The sequence below is a fragment of the Cynocephalus volans genome, chromosome X (assembly GCF_027409185.1).
Source record: "Cynocephalus volans isolate mCynVol1 chromosome X, mCynVol1.pri, whole genome shotgun sequence".
In the NCBI taxonomy this organism is placed as follows: Eukaryota; Metazoa; Chordata; class Mammalia; order Dermoptera; family Cynocephalidae; genus Cynocephalus; species Cynocephalus volans.
The window spans coordinates 10,290,892-10,307,223 of record NC_084478.1 but is presented as its reverse complement, the minus strand read 5'-3'; the positions used below and the strand labels follow the sequence as shown (position 1 = coordinate 10,307,223).

Below are 16,332 nucleotides of genomic sequence, written 5' to 3'. Positions count from 1 at the left end.
AAGACACCCATGTCAATATGGATAAACGTTTGGAAGGCAGTACTTCAAAATATCACCTCTGGGTGGTGAAATACTTATTTTCTTCACTCTTTTTTGTGCATTCCGATCTTTCAACAGTGAAAAGATGTCACATAAAACGAACCCTTGACCTTTGAAAAGAAGGTGAAAGTGTGAGTCTTTACGGGTTTTATCTTAAGGCAGCCTCTCCACATGCATCCCTTCCATGTGCGGCAGGAAGGAGTGAAGGATGGGGTCCGCGACGGGGAAGTCCGTGGTGCTCCCTCTGAGGGAACCCGGGAAAGAGATTTCCCTGAAGCTGATCATCTGCAAAATGAGCAGAATGTAATTCCTGGGAAAAATGTCTGAAGGCATCTCCATTTTCATTGCTCGAAGAAGCAGCATTGAAATGCAACACAGTTATCTCATTTTTCAGGCAAAACTTTATTGATCCCAGAGATAAAATAAGATCATACTATGTACTTATGGTTTTGTTATCTGCATTTATTGCAAGCTGACCGTGTGCCAGCTAATAAAGGTGGTCCCTCCAGGACTTTCTGCATCAATGGGGAAAGGAGGCGTCAACACATGGATCACAACACAACACGCTGAATGCCACAGCTGGGGTGTGAGGCGAGGTCTGCGGGTGCACCGAGGCAGAAGGGGGTTCCAGGTAGTCACTCAGTGGGGATCACTGCAATGTCCGCTTTTACTAAGTTCTACTGCTGGTTGGATTTATTAGGAACCACCCTTTTAGGAAAATTCATCCATTTACCGAAGCCATGGGTGTGTCTACTGGCATTTCCTTTTCTGAGAGCTAAAACTACATCAGACAGGTGCAAACTCTTCCACTCACTTCATTCCCATGCCTTCTAAAAAAGCTCGTCTGTTAGCACCTCATCCTACTTGGAACCACAGAATAATGGGACAGCCGGCGCCTGCTTAAATCACTGGCTGCCATCTCTGGGTATGGCAAGCCCCGGATTCTTCCAGCAGAACACTCGGGAACTTCGCTTCGTTACTCCTTACAAAAGACACCACCTCTGTCTTCCTGGAGCCCTTCTCTGTGTCCACCTGTGTCTTTCTTCCACAGCGACAGTCCACTGAATTCCACAGCGTTGGAAGGCATTGACCTGCCGCTAAATGTGTTTTAATCCCTCAGGGCCATAAGATGTTCTCCTTTGAGACCAATTAAGGCCCTGGAAGTGGTGATTTGAAAATCCATTCACCTTCAGAGTCTAAACCACATAATCTGGATTCCTATCAGATAAGATGGTTCAAGTCAATCTCCTATGTGGGGCCTGAGATCCCCTGATCTTTCCTTCTTCTGGGAAGCAGTTGGGCTTAACAGGCTCATTATGGACACTGGTTCTTTTCGGAGAACGTCTCAATGGCCCTTTTAAGAAATAGGTTTTCTATCTAAAGTAAGAAAGAGGAAGATGCTTTCTTAAAGTTTGTGTCAGTAATTGTGCTCTAAGTATTCTATGTGAAAAATCACCCTCTTCAAAAGTAAGCTTGCTTGGGTTACGTGTGTGTGAAATGAATATATATTCACTTATACATTCACATACACACACTTCTATACAACACTGGGGAAAATATTATCTGTAATGAACATATACTACTTGTGTATTCATACTGAATACATATAAAAAACGTATTTATTCATATATATGTTTGTATAAAATATTGAGAAAATATTGTCTATCAGTATCCCTGTAAAATTTAGAAGTAAAACTTATTAGAGGTCAACATAGATCTTCAAATTCTATTTTGCGTAAAAATATGAGTCAGAACCTTCCCCACCCATGGCTTGTGTCCTGCCTCTCCCAAATGGCCCAGTGGAGGTTGACTGATGGCAAACTCCCATCCCGGAATAAGATCCGCTAGTCCGCCACCCCAACACTGGAGGGGAGGGAGTGGCTGCTCAGAGCCTTGAAGAATCCCACCTTCAATAGAGGACGAGCAGCAAGAGAATGTACCACCTGCCATTGCCACTATAAGCAAGTGAGAGGAACACAAAAATCTTCCATCGGCATCTTTCTCTTGGGGTCACAATACTTCCAGTTCATTGTGCTCAAAAGAATCCAAGAATGGTCTTGCCCACAGAGCGGCACAACCCCAGATTTGGCCTCTCTTGAACGCTGTGCTATGGCTCATCTCTGCCTCTCCCCCTCCTCAAATTAAAGCTCCCCCTGGGTCTCTGTTATGCCGTCATTATGAGTAGCTCTGCAGCTTGCCTTGCAGATCCTCTACTGCTGATCACTGTCATCCCAGGTCAACCAACAACCCACCAGGAGAGAAACCAAGGCCGGTATGGACATTAATGGGTTGGCCCAGGTGAAGAATCCTCAACGTCCGAAGGCTTATTTTCTCAGTGTACTGTAAATCCAATATTCCAAAAGATTGTTTTCCCTGCTACATCCCATCATTATCTGCTCTGAAACCACTGGGGTCGACTTGGGCAGGCCAGACAATTGCGAGGCTTTAACATCTTTACCTAGAATTTTCATTGGAAAGTTAATACTAATCTTGATTTTGAAAACTTGTTTTTGAAACTCATTTTAGACTTACAAAAACTTGCAAAATCATGCAGAGAATTCTTATATACCCTTTACCCAGCTACTCCCAATGTTCAGATCTGACATAACCATGATGGTAATTAACATCAGCACAATACAATTAACTAAATTACAGATCTTATTTGAATATCATAACTTTTCCCACTGATGTCCTTTTTCTGGTCAAGGATCCAGGAGCCCACATTGTCTTTAGTGGTTGTATCTCCTTAGTCTCCCCCAACCTGTGACAGGTCCTCAGTATTTCCTTGTCTTTCATCTCCTTGAGACTATTAGATAGTAGCAGTCAGATATTTTGCAAAATATGCACTAATTTTGGCTTTCCAGATGTTTCTTCATGATTGGAAAGAGTTTGTACATTTTGGAATAACACAGAAATTATGTGTGTCCTTCCCAGTGCATGAGGTCAAGGCGCTCACAATGTCTGTATGTCTCATGACTGGGGATGCTGGGCCCCATCACTTGGATGAGGGAGTATCTGCTGATTTCTTTCGTGTAAAGCTATTTTCCTTTGTATTTAATCTTTCTCTTGTGTTTAATAAATATCTTGGGGGAATTACTTTGAGACTATACGAATTCATTGTCTTCCATCTTTTCACCCACTAATTTTTTTTTTCCAGAGTGAGCTTTTTCCCTGTGGGCTCCAGTGTCCCTTCCCCATGGCTGCATTCTTTTTTGAGCACTTCCTTACTTGCTGGTACCACAAGGAATCAACCATTTCTTCAAAGAGCCCTGGTTCCTTTTACTGAAGAACAGTAGGACTAAACTGAATTTTGTCAGCACACTGAGAATTGAACTGTTCGGAGGGGTTGACTCTTGTTAGTTTCTTGGGATTCCAGTTGGCGTATAAACCAAATGCCCTGCTTTGAAGAATGCACATTAGGAAGATTAATTGCCACCTGACATCTCTTCTTGGTCACGTAATACGTACTGCAGATTACGACCTAACCAAACTCCACAGCTCCCTTCCTCACCGCGCCGCTTTCAGCCTTTGCCCTAGTATCGTCTTCACAGTGGGCCCTTCCTCACCAATCTTCCAAAAACGGCACCTCCCAGGCGATCACTCCCCGCTCCCTCCTGGCTTTACTTTGTGACGATCTGCAATGTCTTACTTTTTTCCTTCCTTCCTTCCTTCCTTCTTGCTGGTCTTCCTCACCTTACCTGTCTTGTTTACCACTATGCCGTGGCCCTTCCAGCACTGCTTGGTCAAAGGAGGCACATGTGAGTGAATGAGCAAACAGACGGAACTTTTTAGGTGCGGTGATGGCTCCCGATTTCCTCTGGCCACATAGAATTGCTTCCTGGCTCCCAATCTGCGCCACCTTCCTGGTAAGGTGCAGCTTCTCCCCTTTTCCCACCTGCTTCTTTGGGGACAGAATGTGGCAAGTCTCTTCCCATCACATTTCCCTCCTTCCTTTCTACATTTCTCCCGAGACCTTACTGGAAACTAGGGTTTTTACAGAGGTAATCAAATTAAAGTGAGGTCATTAAGGTGAGCCTTAAACAATGTGACTGGTGTCCTTCTACGAAGAGAAGGTATGTACAGAGGGAAGACATTTGTGGAGCATCTACTATGTGCAAAACACTCTCCTGGGTGCTGGGAAGGGTCCAGAGGAATAGTTCACAGACCCCCATCCCCTCAAGGAAGTTCCATCTGGCCTCTGTGTGGCGAGGTGGGAGCCTGGATGGGACAGGTGCAGTGGAGGCACAGGGCCAATGCCCACGAGGCAGGGAGGATGTCACAGCAGCCCGCACAGCATCCTGTGCAGGAGCAGGGAAGGCTCACTCCAGGCTGAAATAAGAAAGCTCTACCAGGGCCAGAAGCTTCCTGGCAGATGCCACCTTTATAACAATCATTCTTTATGACCACATAATCCTGAATACATCAGTCTGAAGGGACAATTGAACTGGCACCTTGGTAGGAATGTGAGAGTGGGGCTGAGTGACTTTAACTGACTTTGAGAATTCCTTTTGAGGTGACTTCAGGAACTGCCAGTTGGGGGCAGGCTGCTGGAACATGTGGGCTGGCAAGAAGCATTTAAATGTGCAAGGTAATTGCATCTGTTGTTATAGAGAGGAATTCAGTGAGTGGAGGAGATGGCACGACACAGCCTCTGCTGGCACAGACTCTGCCACCCAGGGACACTGGGCAACTGAGCCCACCAGTCTCCAGTACAGTGCATTTGGGAGAACACTGTTTGGAAGGGAACGACTATTAATTAATGAGTTAAAGTTGTGGTCTCCCTCTGACGTCCCAGGGTTGGGCCAGAGATGGGGAGCGCAGACTCTGTCCCTAAAGGTGAGGGATTCATCAGTGCTGGCAAAGCCACATTAGAGAAGTCACTTTGTCCTCAACTCAGAGAGGTCCATGCACAAGAGAGATGAAGAAACTCCTCCTTCCCAGAGCTGCGGGACAGAGAATCGCCTGCAGGTGCAACAGTGGGACCAGAAAACCAGTGAAGGCACCTCCCACCCATATTTACACACATATACACAGGTGTGTCAGTATGTGTGTGTGTGTGTGTTTGTGTGTGTGTGTGTACATGCACACGCATGCATTGAGGAAGAAAGATCCACTACCAAGGGTAAACGTTACAGAACAATGTGTATTTTATAATTTGTTTAAATATGAAAGGATACACATGTCTTCTTACCATATATCTGAATATGCATGGAATGTTCTGGAAAGACAGCACCTGGAACCACTGAAGGCAGTTTCTGGGAGTGGGGTCTGGGATGGGAGGGCAATGCCCTGTTCACAGTATGCCTTCGGGCACTATTTATGTACCATACACACACATGGTTTTCATTAAAGAAAGAGAGACACAGAGACAGACAGACAGACTGAGAGAGACAGAGCAAGGGGAGGTGTCCTGGCAAGGAAAACTGTTCAAAATACTTTGCTAAGTAAAAACTTCAGTTACAGAAGAGTTTGTATAGGAAGGTCCATTTCTGTAAAAGTTAATTATATATTTTATATAATACATGTTCATATATATATTAGACAATAAATATATAATTATAAAAATATGTGCATATATATATTCTACAAGCTATAAAACATGTTTGCTTATGATAGAGAGTGGGTGCAGGAAATGGTAAAAGTTCTTACCTCTGGGAAGGGAGACTGGGTTGGGCACTGGTGGGAGAACTTCTTCCTTATCTCAGGCGGCCTCTGTTGGATGAAGGGATGCCCTCCACTGTGGAGGTGGGGACGGGGCTAGGAAAGAAAAGGCTGTCAGAGAAGCTGTTCAATATTTGTAGAATGAAAAATCAAACAGACGGAAATCAGAGGGCTATTTTTTTACAAGTGTAGTTCCAAGCGTATTATTAATTGTTGCATACATATTTTTATCCTCAGTATCTGTGTTGACATTTTCTCTGTTCTCTTTTAACTCTACCTGCCTTAAAATATCTTGAGCACAATGTGCTATCACTTCACATCCATTAGGATCATTGAAAACAACAACAAAACCAGAAAATAACAAGTACTGCCGAGCACGTGAAGAAACTGTAACCCTGTGCATTGCTGGCGGGAATGTAAAAAACGGTGCAGCCGCTGTGGAAAATATGGCGATTTCTGAAAAAAGTAGACAGAATTACCATATGATCCACCAATTCCACTTCTGGGTCTATGCCCAAAAGAAGTGAAAGCAGGAACTCAAAAATATATTCACACGCCCACGTTCATGGCGGCACTATTCACAGCAGCCAAGAGGTGGGACTAAGTGTCCGTCCGTGGATGAGTCATAAGCGAAACGTGGTGTATCCAGACAGTGGAATGTCACCCCTACTTACAGGCTTAAAAAGGAAGGAGGGGAATTCTGACACACGCTACAACATGGATGACCCTCAAGGCCATCATGCTAAGTGACATAAGCCAGACACACAGGACAAACAGTGTCTGATACCACTTATGGGAAGTACGTAGAGGAGTCAAACTCAGAGACAGGAAGTAGAATTAGGGGTATCAGGGTCTGGGAGCGGGGGAGTGAGGACAGAGTTAAGGTCGGCAGTGTTTAATGGGGACAGTTCCAGTTGGGGAAGATGAAAAAGTTCTGGAGGTGGATGGAGGTGATGGTGGCACACAATGTCAATGTCCTCAATGCCACTGAATTGTACATTCAAAATGGTTCAAATGGTAAACTTTGTCATGTATGCTTTACCCCAATTTAAAACAACACAGCAAAGAAGGACTAAGGCTCCACTAACCAGTGATGCGGTCTCCAAGTGAGCCACGAGTCGCAGGGAGGACAGCCAGCTCCCTGGGTGGCGGGGCTGGGGTGGACACAGCTCCTCTCAGACGTCCGTCTCAGCCCCTTGTCACTGGTTTCTGAGCCACACTGTGGGCCGGTCTCGATTCTGAGGCCCTTCCCTCAGCCTTCCACTTGTCACCGCATTCCACCAGCCACTGTTCCCGCCTTCTAAATTCCCAGTTGCTAGGCACGGCCACTATGGCAGTGCCCGTTCTTCATTGGGCCACAGCACTGTCTTTGGTGTCTTTTCTTGGTCATGTCTCTTCTTTGTCTGTTAGCCTTGGGGGGCAGAGTATGTTTACCAGTGGACCATCAGAGTCCATCTCAAGTCTCTCTTGTCCCTCCCACATTGTATTTAATTCATATCACAGGGAGGTAATGACATGTTTTAAAGCAATGGCAGTGTATGAATGCAGGTGTCAGCAGAGGTGGCACTGACCTGGGTGAGATGTAATTGTGAAAGGCCATCGACAATGAACACATTAGGAAGGACATGGTTAATTCATGGGAAGTGACCTCCCAGTTGAGTCATTGGCTTGTTGGGACATAGTACACATGGTGAAATAGTGATTGGGCATAGCTTCAGATGGGCCTCTGTAATAAGAAATGAGACGGCCAAAAAGGCCAATGATGTCAGCAAGCCAGTGCGGAAGGCTAGATGTCATGTGGAAGTCAAAACTCCACTTTGCCTCCAGTGTTCCCATGAGAAGGAATTTCTCCTAAGCAAATGAGCAGAGATTGTGCAAAGATTTGAGTACAAAGCACACCCAACGAACTTTACTACTGGGACTAAAAGGAAAACTATTAAAACCACATGTAGAGAAGACATTCTATAAACCACTCTATCTGTTAGGTTGTCTGTAGTTGTTTTGAGGATCATAATACACGTGTTCCACAGCCTACTTAGAATTAATATTTTGTCACTTCAAGGTGAATATACAGACTGGAAATTCCACAAGGCCTGTCCCTTTCCTTCTGCCCTGTAGGTCATGGCTGTCTTACACATTGACAAATACACCACCTTCTACTTCTTAGATATCATTTTGGGTTCTTTTTCACTTAAATTTAGAAAGATGTTGCTGAAGAAAAATACTTTTCTTATACACAGGATACTGTTGAGTATACTATAAAACAAATGTATTTCACAGGGCCTCCAAAGCCCTGTAGTCTCTCATTTAGCCTAACCTTTTGGGATTACATATACAAATGTTAACCTTGCAAAAGAACAGGAAACTTGCCCCAGGCTAAAGTCTCCCATTGTAAGCTATAGAACTGTAACACAGCAAGGTTGCTGGGTCAAGGACAGGCAATTACTTGATTGAGATGTAAATATGCTGGGGAAATTGCTGTAGGTAAAAACAGTGTTTCCGAAGGTCAAGCTTTTGTTGGCGGATTGACTTAACCTTTTGTAAATTGCATTAGGGAATGTCACTACACTTATTTCAATGATGTTACTAGTTTTCCATTTGTCAGCCATAATTCTGCTGATATCCTTGTGTTTTTGTAATGGTTAAATCAACTGAATTTTCTTGTAAAACTTCCTTGTCTTTACAATAAAAGGGAGAGGCTAACTTTGGAGGTGGCTGCCACACTCGATTTCGCTCCTCCTGATGGAGAATTTACCAAAGTGCAGTGTGTCCGGGCCTCAATGCATACATAGTGCTTGAGTATTTGCATAATTCTTTTTCTTAGTATCCGTTACAAAGAGAAAAGAGGTGTAACAGGATACCAAGAAGTTGACATCTGTTATGGACTGAATGCTTGTGTCCCCCACCCCCAAACCCCGTGTTGAAATGACCCCCCGGTGTGATAGTATGTGGAGGGGGGGCCTTTGGAGGGTGATTGGGTCCTGAGGGCACAGCCCTCATGGATGGGATCAGTGCCTTCTTAAGAGGCCAGAGAGCTAGTTTGCTCTCTTTGTGACAGGTGAGGATGCAATGAGAAGTCAGCAATTAGAAGATTCCTCACCAGAACGCAACCGTGGTGGTGCCCTGACCTCAGACTTCCAGCCTCCAGAACTGTGAGAAGCACATGTCTGCTGTTTGGGCCACTCAGTCTATGGTACTTTGTTACAGTGGCTCAGGTGGCCTAAGACAACATCTAACATTTGCTACTATTTGGATTCTTTGGATCTGTTTATGAAGAAAATGCTCTTGCCAGTCAGAGTTTAAAAAGGACTCTAATTCCAAATATACGTTCTACAGTCCCAGGACTGGAAACTTTAGACAAACAGAATATGTAAATAAAATTTTCATGCTCTGCATCTTTCTTATTTGAAAGTCTCTCTGCACATGCTATTGTTTTTCTTCTTCTTTCGATTAGAATAGCCTGCACATCTTCCTGGTCTGTTCATGGGCCGATAATTTTATGACTGGATACGAACAGGGACATACTCTTCTGCTAAAATGTTTAGTTGTTCAAGCGTATCCAGAATGTTAACATCACCCCAGAAGGGGCCCCATGCCCATTTCTAATCAACCCTCACCCCAGAGACAACCACTATCTTGATGTTTCCTACCACACGTTGTTTGACCCATTCTAGAAGCCCACGTAGATGAAGCTGTGCAGCAGGTCTTGTGTGTGTCAGCCGCCTGTCACTCAGCATGATGCTCCTGAGATGCACGTGTACTCCTGTGTGATTTGTAGTCCATGCCTTTATACCCCCGAGTAGCATTCCACTGTATAAACAGACCACCGTCTGTTGCTTTATTCTCCTACTGATCAACCTTGGGGCTGTTTCCAGGTTTTGACTATGGAAATAATCAGGTTGAATCACAGGACCTGCTCTCCTTTATAGCCCAAAGTGTAAGAAGAGGCAAAACATACAAATTAAGATCTGACCATCATAGACAGCACAGAGGGGAGGGAGTCAAAACTTATAAAACACACATATAAACCAAACCCTGTGGACAAAACCCCAGGAAAAACACCTGAAGAACTAAGAACAGCTCATCATTTTCAACAAATTGACCCAAAGGTCGTTACTGCTTCCTTCCTAGCCATGCCTGTTAAAGCACAGCAAAAGCCTCACATCATGGTGTAGCTCACATCAAGGGCACACATCTCCACTGAACACAGGTGGTTTCTCCATATGGGGACACCTGTGCACCTAGCCGACAGAGGAAGATGAAGGCCGTTTCCAGGACATCTCTACGCCGGCTGTGGAGGTAGCCAGTCTTCCCACTCCTGCCATTATTGCATCTTCGGGAACTTCATATAAATGCACCACCCAGGCTGAGCTCTTTTCTGCCTGGATTCTTTCACTCAGCAGAATTCTCTTGAGATTCACCCATGGAACTTACTCCTGTTCACTGCTGTGCATATTCTACTCTCTGAATATACCTTCCATTTTCTATTTATCAGGCCTCCCAGGTCAACCTCAAGTGGAGCATCATTTACAGTAAAAAACCTCCTCCCCCAGAGCATCCCATAGGTTCCCTGAGGAAGAGGAACCCGAAGTTAAGATCGGGACTGACTTCTAGCTCTGCCACTTCCCGGCTGTGTGACACTGGACACGTTACCTAACCTCTCTGAAAAGCCTTAGAGTCCTTACCTGTATGGGAGGGAAAATGACCATTCTAGGGATAAAAGGGGATAGTGCATGTTAAGGGCCTAAGACACTTTCACTCCTCTTGAGTAAATCCTAGAACTGTTGCCACAGACTGTTGGCACAGCACAGAGTGGAGATGGCAATAAGAAAGACGGGGCCATCGGATGGGAGAAACGGATGTGGGGAGTGGGGCTGTACCAGGAGACCTATGAGCTAATGAGAGCTGTGTCACTATTGGGTAGGTGGCCTTTCATAAGGAGTGTAAGATGCCAATCATGTGTTTGGCACAGAAATATTTTTTAACATGTAAGTACATTGTTAGCTATGCGTATACATACACGCACATAGGAATGCATGTGTGTGTGTGTGTATCTGTATGTGTGTTTTGCATCATTTCTCTCATATCCAAAGCTAATTTGGATAAAGAATTATCCAAAATTAGGCTGGCCAGCTAGCTCAGTTGGTTACAGCATGTTCCTGCTAACACCAAGCGTTCAGATCCCCATACCAGCCAGCCACCAAAAAAAAAAAAAAAAAGGAATTATGCAAAACCAAATTTAAAGGCCACAGTCTTATATGGAGACAGACAACTGTAAGGTCCTCCCCTCCATCTCAAGGGACAGGCCCCCTTATATCCAACAGTCCCACATTGCCACCAGGAGTTACCATCTGTAGAACTGTGTCTGTCGAGGCATCTGGGCATTCTGATTGGTATTACATTTTAAAACACCTATTGGTGTGGTGGCAACAGAAGCTCAAATATATTTGGGAAACCCTGAGCAAAAAGATAAATAGGACTCTTTATTGCAGACTTTCTTGGAAACCTCAGTATGCTGAGAACCCCCAACAGAGGAATGCATAGCAGGGGCTTCCCAGACTCAATCAGCCAGCGCCAAAGGAAAAGGTCTTCTCTGAGCTGTTCTTTGGAGGGGACTCTTCTGAGCGCCATCACACACAGATTCCTTGTCTGTCCCTGAACCTTCACAAACCAGCATCTCTCACGGGTCACAGCCCTGCCTTCTTCGAGCTCTCCCTCCTTTCTCGTCTCAGGGCTGAGAATAACAACACTAGGCCTTGCTGATGAAGAAACCCGCATTTCCCATTAGGGGCTTGCTCCTGTGCCCTCTCCCGCCACACCTGCCAGGGCCACCCCTCTACTCGGGGACACCCCTGTACTCACTGAAGTGCTACAGCTGCTGGGGTCAGAAATGCAAGCAGGACCCACATTATGCAACACTGAGTCATATCATATTGGATCCTTTTGTTTATGATAAAATACTGGAACTCCACCTTAAAGCTCCTCTTAGGTAGTGGATGAAAGTGCTAGAATGTTACAACATATGAGTAAAGGCTCTTCGGATAAGGCTGAAGGACAATCTCCCTTAATTTTTAAAATTATTATCCATTTTGAAATGATTCAGACTTTAAAAAGTGGCAAATAGCACAAGTATCTTTACATATTCATCACCCAGGCTTCCCAAATGGAAACCACTTACAAAACCACAGTACAAGGATCAGAATTAAAAAATTAACATCGATACACTATTATCACCTACAGACTGTCTTAGCCTGTTTTCTGTTCCTTGTAACTGAATACCTGAAACTGGGTAATTTATAAAGGAAGTAAATTTATTTCTTACAGTTCTGGAGGCTGAGAAGTCCAAGGGTGAGGGGCACATCTGGCGAGGGCCTCCTTGCTGGCAGGGACACTGCAGAGTCCTGAGGCAGTGCAGGAAACCACATGGAGGGGGGCTGAATGTGATAGCTCAGGTCTCTCTTCCTTATCTTACAAAGCCACCAGTCCCACCTCTGATAACCCATTAACCCATGAATTAATCCACTCACAAGGCCCTCGTGATCCGAGCACTTCTTACATGCCCCACCTCTCAAAATTGCCACATTGGGTATTAAGTTTCATGAGTATTGGAGGGGATATTCAACCCATAGCAACAGCCCTTTCCCAAATTTCACCAATTGTCCAACTAATGTCCTCTTTCTACTCTGGGATTCCTTCCAGTATCATACATAACATCTTGTTTTCAGGCTGCCTTGGTTTCCTCAAATTTTAAACCGCTTCTCTGTATGTGTCTTTCATCACCATGAAACCTTTGGGTTTGTTTGAGGTATTTTTGGCAAGAATACCTGAGATGTTAGGTGTGTCCTTCTTAGAGTACCCTATGTATAATGCCCATGTCTCATTCCTGGTGCAGGTGGCACTGGAACTGCTACAGGCATTTTGGGGATCCGGCTGAGAGCTAGTAGAGTTGGGGATAATATAGCTTGGGTTTAGTGGGGTACATGTATGTGGGTTGCTGCAACTTAAGATGCAGCATGTATAAGAACACACACAACGCATTTGCTTTGTTCTAGTGGAAATGCAGAAACATTCAGAATGCCTGTACTTGTGGGGCACAAGTCTGTGGCAGCAGGGCAAACAGGTCTGAAAACGCATCAACTTGTTTGCTGTGTCCCCACGTCTCAGACTGTGTGTCAGTGTACCTGTGTACCCGACGCATGCCATCTCGGTGAAGTCTGACGGGTCCACACCACAGAGCAGACAAAACTGTCACCAGTGCAGTACATCAGCCTGAACACACAAGTGCTCAGGAAGAAACTCCTGCATGCTGACATCCATGAGTTGAGGTACCTGCAAAATGGCCATCTGATTATACAACCGCATGGCCTAACATCACAGCAGCATCTAAAACTGCATTTGAATTGCTCCTGTGTACGAATTTCTTGACCATTTCGTTAACTTATTTTGGCAGCTGGCCTGTGTGGAGATCCAAACCCTTGACCTTGGTGTTACATTACACTCTAACCAACTGACCCAGCCCAATTTCATCATTTCAGAACTCAAATAAGTCAGGCTGACATAGCCTGGTAGAATGGCAGAAGCCAAAAATAAAAACAGAATGTGTATTTGTCTGCTTTTTAAAATCTAATTTGTTGTGAATTTTTAAAATTTGAAATATTCTCCAACCTAATTTTGCATTATTTTATTAAAAACTGTCCTCCGACAATCCCAATGGCCTTAACCTTGAGGTCCCACAAATCTGCCCCTTAACAGAAGCATTTCTAATCTTACCAACCCAGAAGACACCAACTGGCTCTCCGGTGGTTGTGGCGTTTCCTCCAGCTCCAGACTGTAATGAGAAAACAACAGCATTCGCAGCTCGGACAGGGCTTCTCTGAACCAGGCATGGGTTCTATGAGTACTGACGTGCATCGACTCACGTGATCTCACAGTTCATCTCCAGTTTCAGGAGAGGAAGCTGGGCCCCAGAGTGCCTAGGTCACTTGCTTATGGCCTTACAACTAGGAGGTGACAGAGGTGGCTTTGCTCCACGCTCCTAACACTTTAGTGCCACTCCATCTTAGTAGGCACCAGTGCCAGAGCCCATTGGCAGTCCGAATCTTCGCGCCTCCCTGTGTCCATACTCCGCCACATGACAGTATAATTTCTTCCACTACAGAGGTGGCGCCTGTTCATGCCCTTCGACTCTGGGTTAGGCCATGTGATGTGCTTTGGCCAGTGGAAGGTTAGCAGGTGTGATAGGACCAAAGCTGTGACTAGCACCTTTGTGGCAGGGCTTCCTGCTTCGTGCTTCTGCCCTGGACATGCCCAGGCCAGACTGCTGGTCCCAGGAGGAAGATGAGAGGCACACAGCACAGAGCCCAGCCTGGGCCAGCTGATGATCCACAAATTCACGAGCCAAGTAAACGTTTCGCACTGTACACTGCTGAGATCTTACAGTTATGCAGCATTACTGGGGCAATAGTTAACTGATATGACCTGTGTCCCTGACTTTCTCCTGACTGCAAACTGATTGGCCTTAACTAGACCGGCATAAGTAAATTACACACAGATAACCAATAGCACACTTTACTCAAATGGTTTAAAATAAGAATCTGACATATGGCAAGGATATTCTGACTCTTTAAAAAAAAAAGCTGTAACACTGATCAAAGCTGTAACATAAATCAAAGACATGCTCCATTCACTTGAAGAGACAGTATTTATTTTGTTACAGTCAAGCAGGATGATCTGTTGTTTAGGTAAGTGATGAGCCGAGCCTGAACTCTGTACACATTTGCCTTGGTGGAATGAAGGATACAAGCCACAGGCCACACTCCTGACCGAAATCGCACTGCACAGGCATTCCACACCTGCGCTAAGACACAGGGCGAGGGGTCAGCCTCCACCTAAGATTGCCAAGGGCCTCCCATTAGCACCAGATTGTTTTATATGTAATAATATAACTATATACAGAGTTATGTACATGCACTCACTGAATCTTTGGGTCCCTGCTAGCCAGACATTTAAGAGGCAAACAGGAACAGACAGGACAGTTGTGACGATAATGTGCTTTGCTGAAAAGATACTAGGGCACTATATATTGCTATGTATAAGAGAAAGTCCTAAAAAGACATCAAAAGGCTGGGTACAGACACACAAATTATTCACATTTTACATACATATCAAAATGATCACAATACTGTACTTGAAGGGAAAGAATCACAGGTGAAAGCTTTATCTAAATTAAAAACAAAACACTCTGAAATCACTTCGGCTGTCTCCGAGGAAGCAAGGAGGTCCATGGACAGCAGCTTCAGCTTTTCTGACGTGACCGATGTTCACAGCAAGGGACTGCCAGCTGGAAAGGAGCAGGACACTTCATTGGCAGATCAGGGATTTTCCGAGTTAGAAATAGCTTAATGTAACAGGAAGAAACACTTGTGAAAAGACATTTATCCTTTTTGCATTGGTAGGCTGCCAAAAAGGCGGTGTGCTGCCTGCATTATGGAAGCTGGCTGGTTCGGACTCGGCTCTCTGCAGCACGCTAGCTACCGACCGCGCAGTGCCTCGGAGCCCAGCCCAGCCCCTCTGGCTCAGGAAGCGTGGATTCGGTCCTTTAAGACATCTGTGCGCATGTGCGTGAACGCTTTGGTAAGGTTGTGGTCACTGCTGACAAAGGCAAATGTCCCCACCTGCTGGAAAACTTCTTCTATGGGATTAAGTGGCAATGAGGATTAAAACAATCCCGTGATAGAACAGATGCCCTGTTATTATACTACCTCGACATGAAGACATCTGAAGGATTGGCTCACGACTAACCATACATTTAATTAGATCAACATCTTTTTGAAGAAACACCCAGATCTACAATTATGAGATACAATAAATTATAACCAAGCCATCGGCAGGCTGTTGGACATCTTTTCATGTGCTTATTTGCCATGCGTATATCCTCTTTGGTGAAGTGTCTATTCAAGTCTTTTGCCCACTTTTTAATTAGGCTGTTTGTATTTCTTACTGTTAAGTTTTGTGAGTTCTTTATACATTCTGGATACAAATTTTCTTTGTTAGATACATGATTTGCAAATATTTTCTCTCTGTCTGCAACTTGTCACACGGAAAGTGACAGCATGACAATGTTTTTTAGTGAATCAGATTCTCTTTAGAATTTTGCCCTTTCAACGAATGAAAAGGACACAGAATCTTTAAACTCTGTGGAAGAAAAAGATCAAGTGTAGGAGTCGTGTAGTCCACTGGACCTCGGGACAAAGAGAGGGAGGAGTCTCACATTACGTGGGCTGTGGCCCTCATGGCATGGTAACAGATTCAAGGAGGCAAAAAAGAAAAGTAGCCAGTTATCATTAATGACCACAGGCACACAAAATAAATGTTCGGGGGGAAAAGTAACTTAAGAAACACTCTCTTGGTCTTGGGAAACAGATGGCTAACAAACACATTATTGCGGGACACACCTTTAACCAAGTAATTTATCATTTAAACTGTGGCGTAGGATGAGAAGGACTATTTGTTTGCTTGTGTGTGAATGTTTTAAAGCATGCACATTATTTAAGTGGCAACTTTAATCTTAGAATGAGTGAGCCCAATGCATAGTTTGTTCATTTCAGTTGTTTTTAATCGTTAGGAAACTTA

At 44.6% G+C, this 16,332-nt stretch overlaps 1 protein-coding gene across 1 annotated transcript in view; it reads right to left on the bottom strand.

Moving 5' to 3' along the window:
* LOC134367154 (G-protein coupled receptor 143-like) overlaps positions 1-16,332 on the bottom strand; it is a 238,537-nt gene that overhangs the window by 91,156 nt on the left and 131,049 nt on the right. The gene's annotated exons all lie outside the window — the stretch shown is intronic.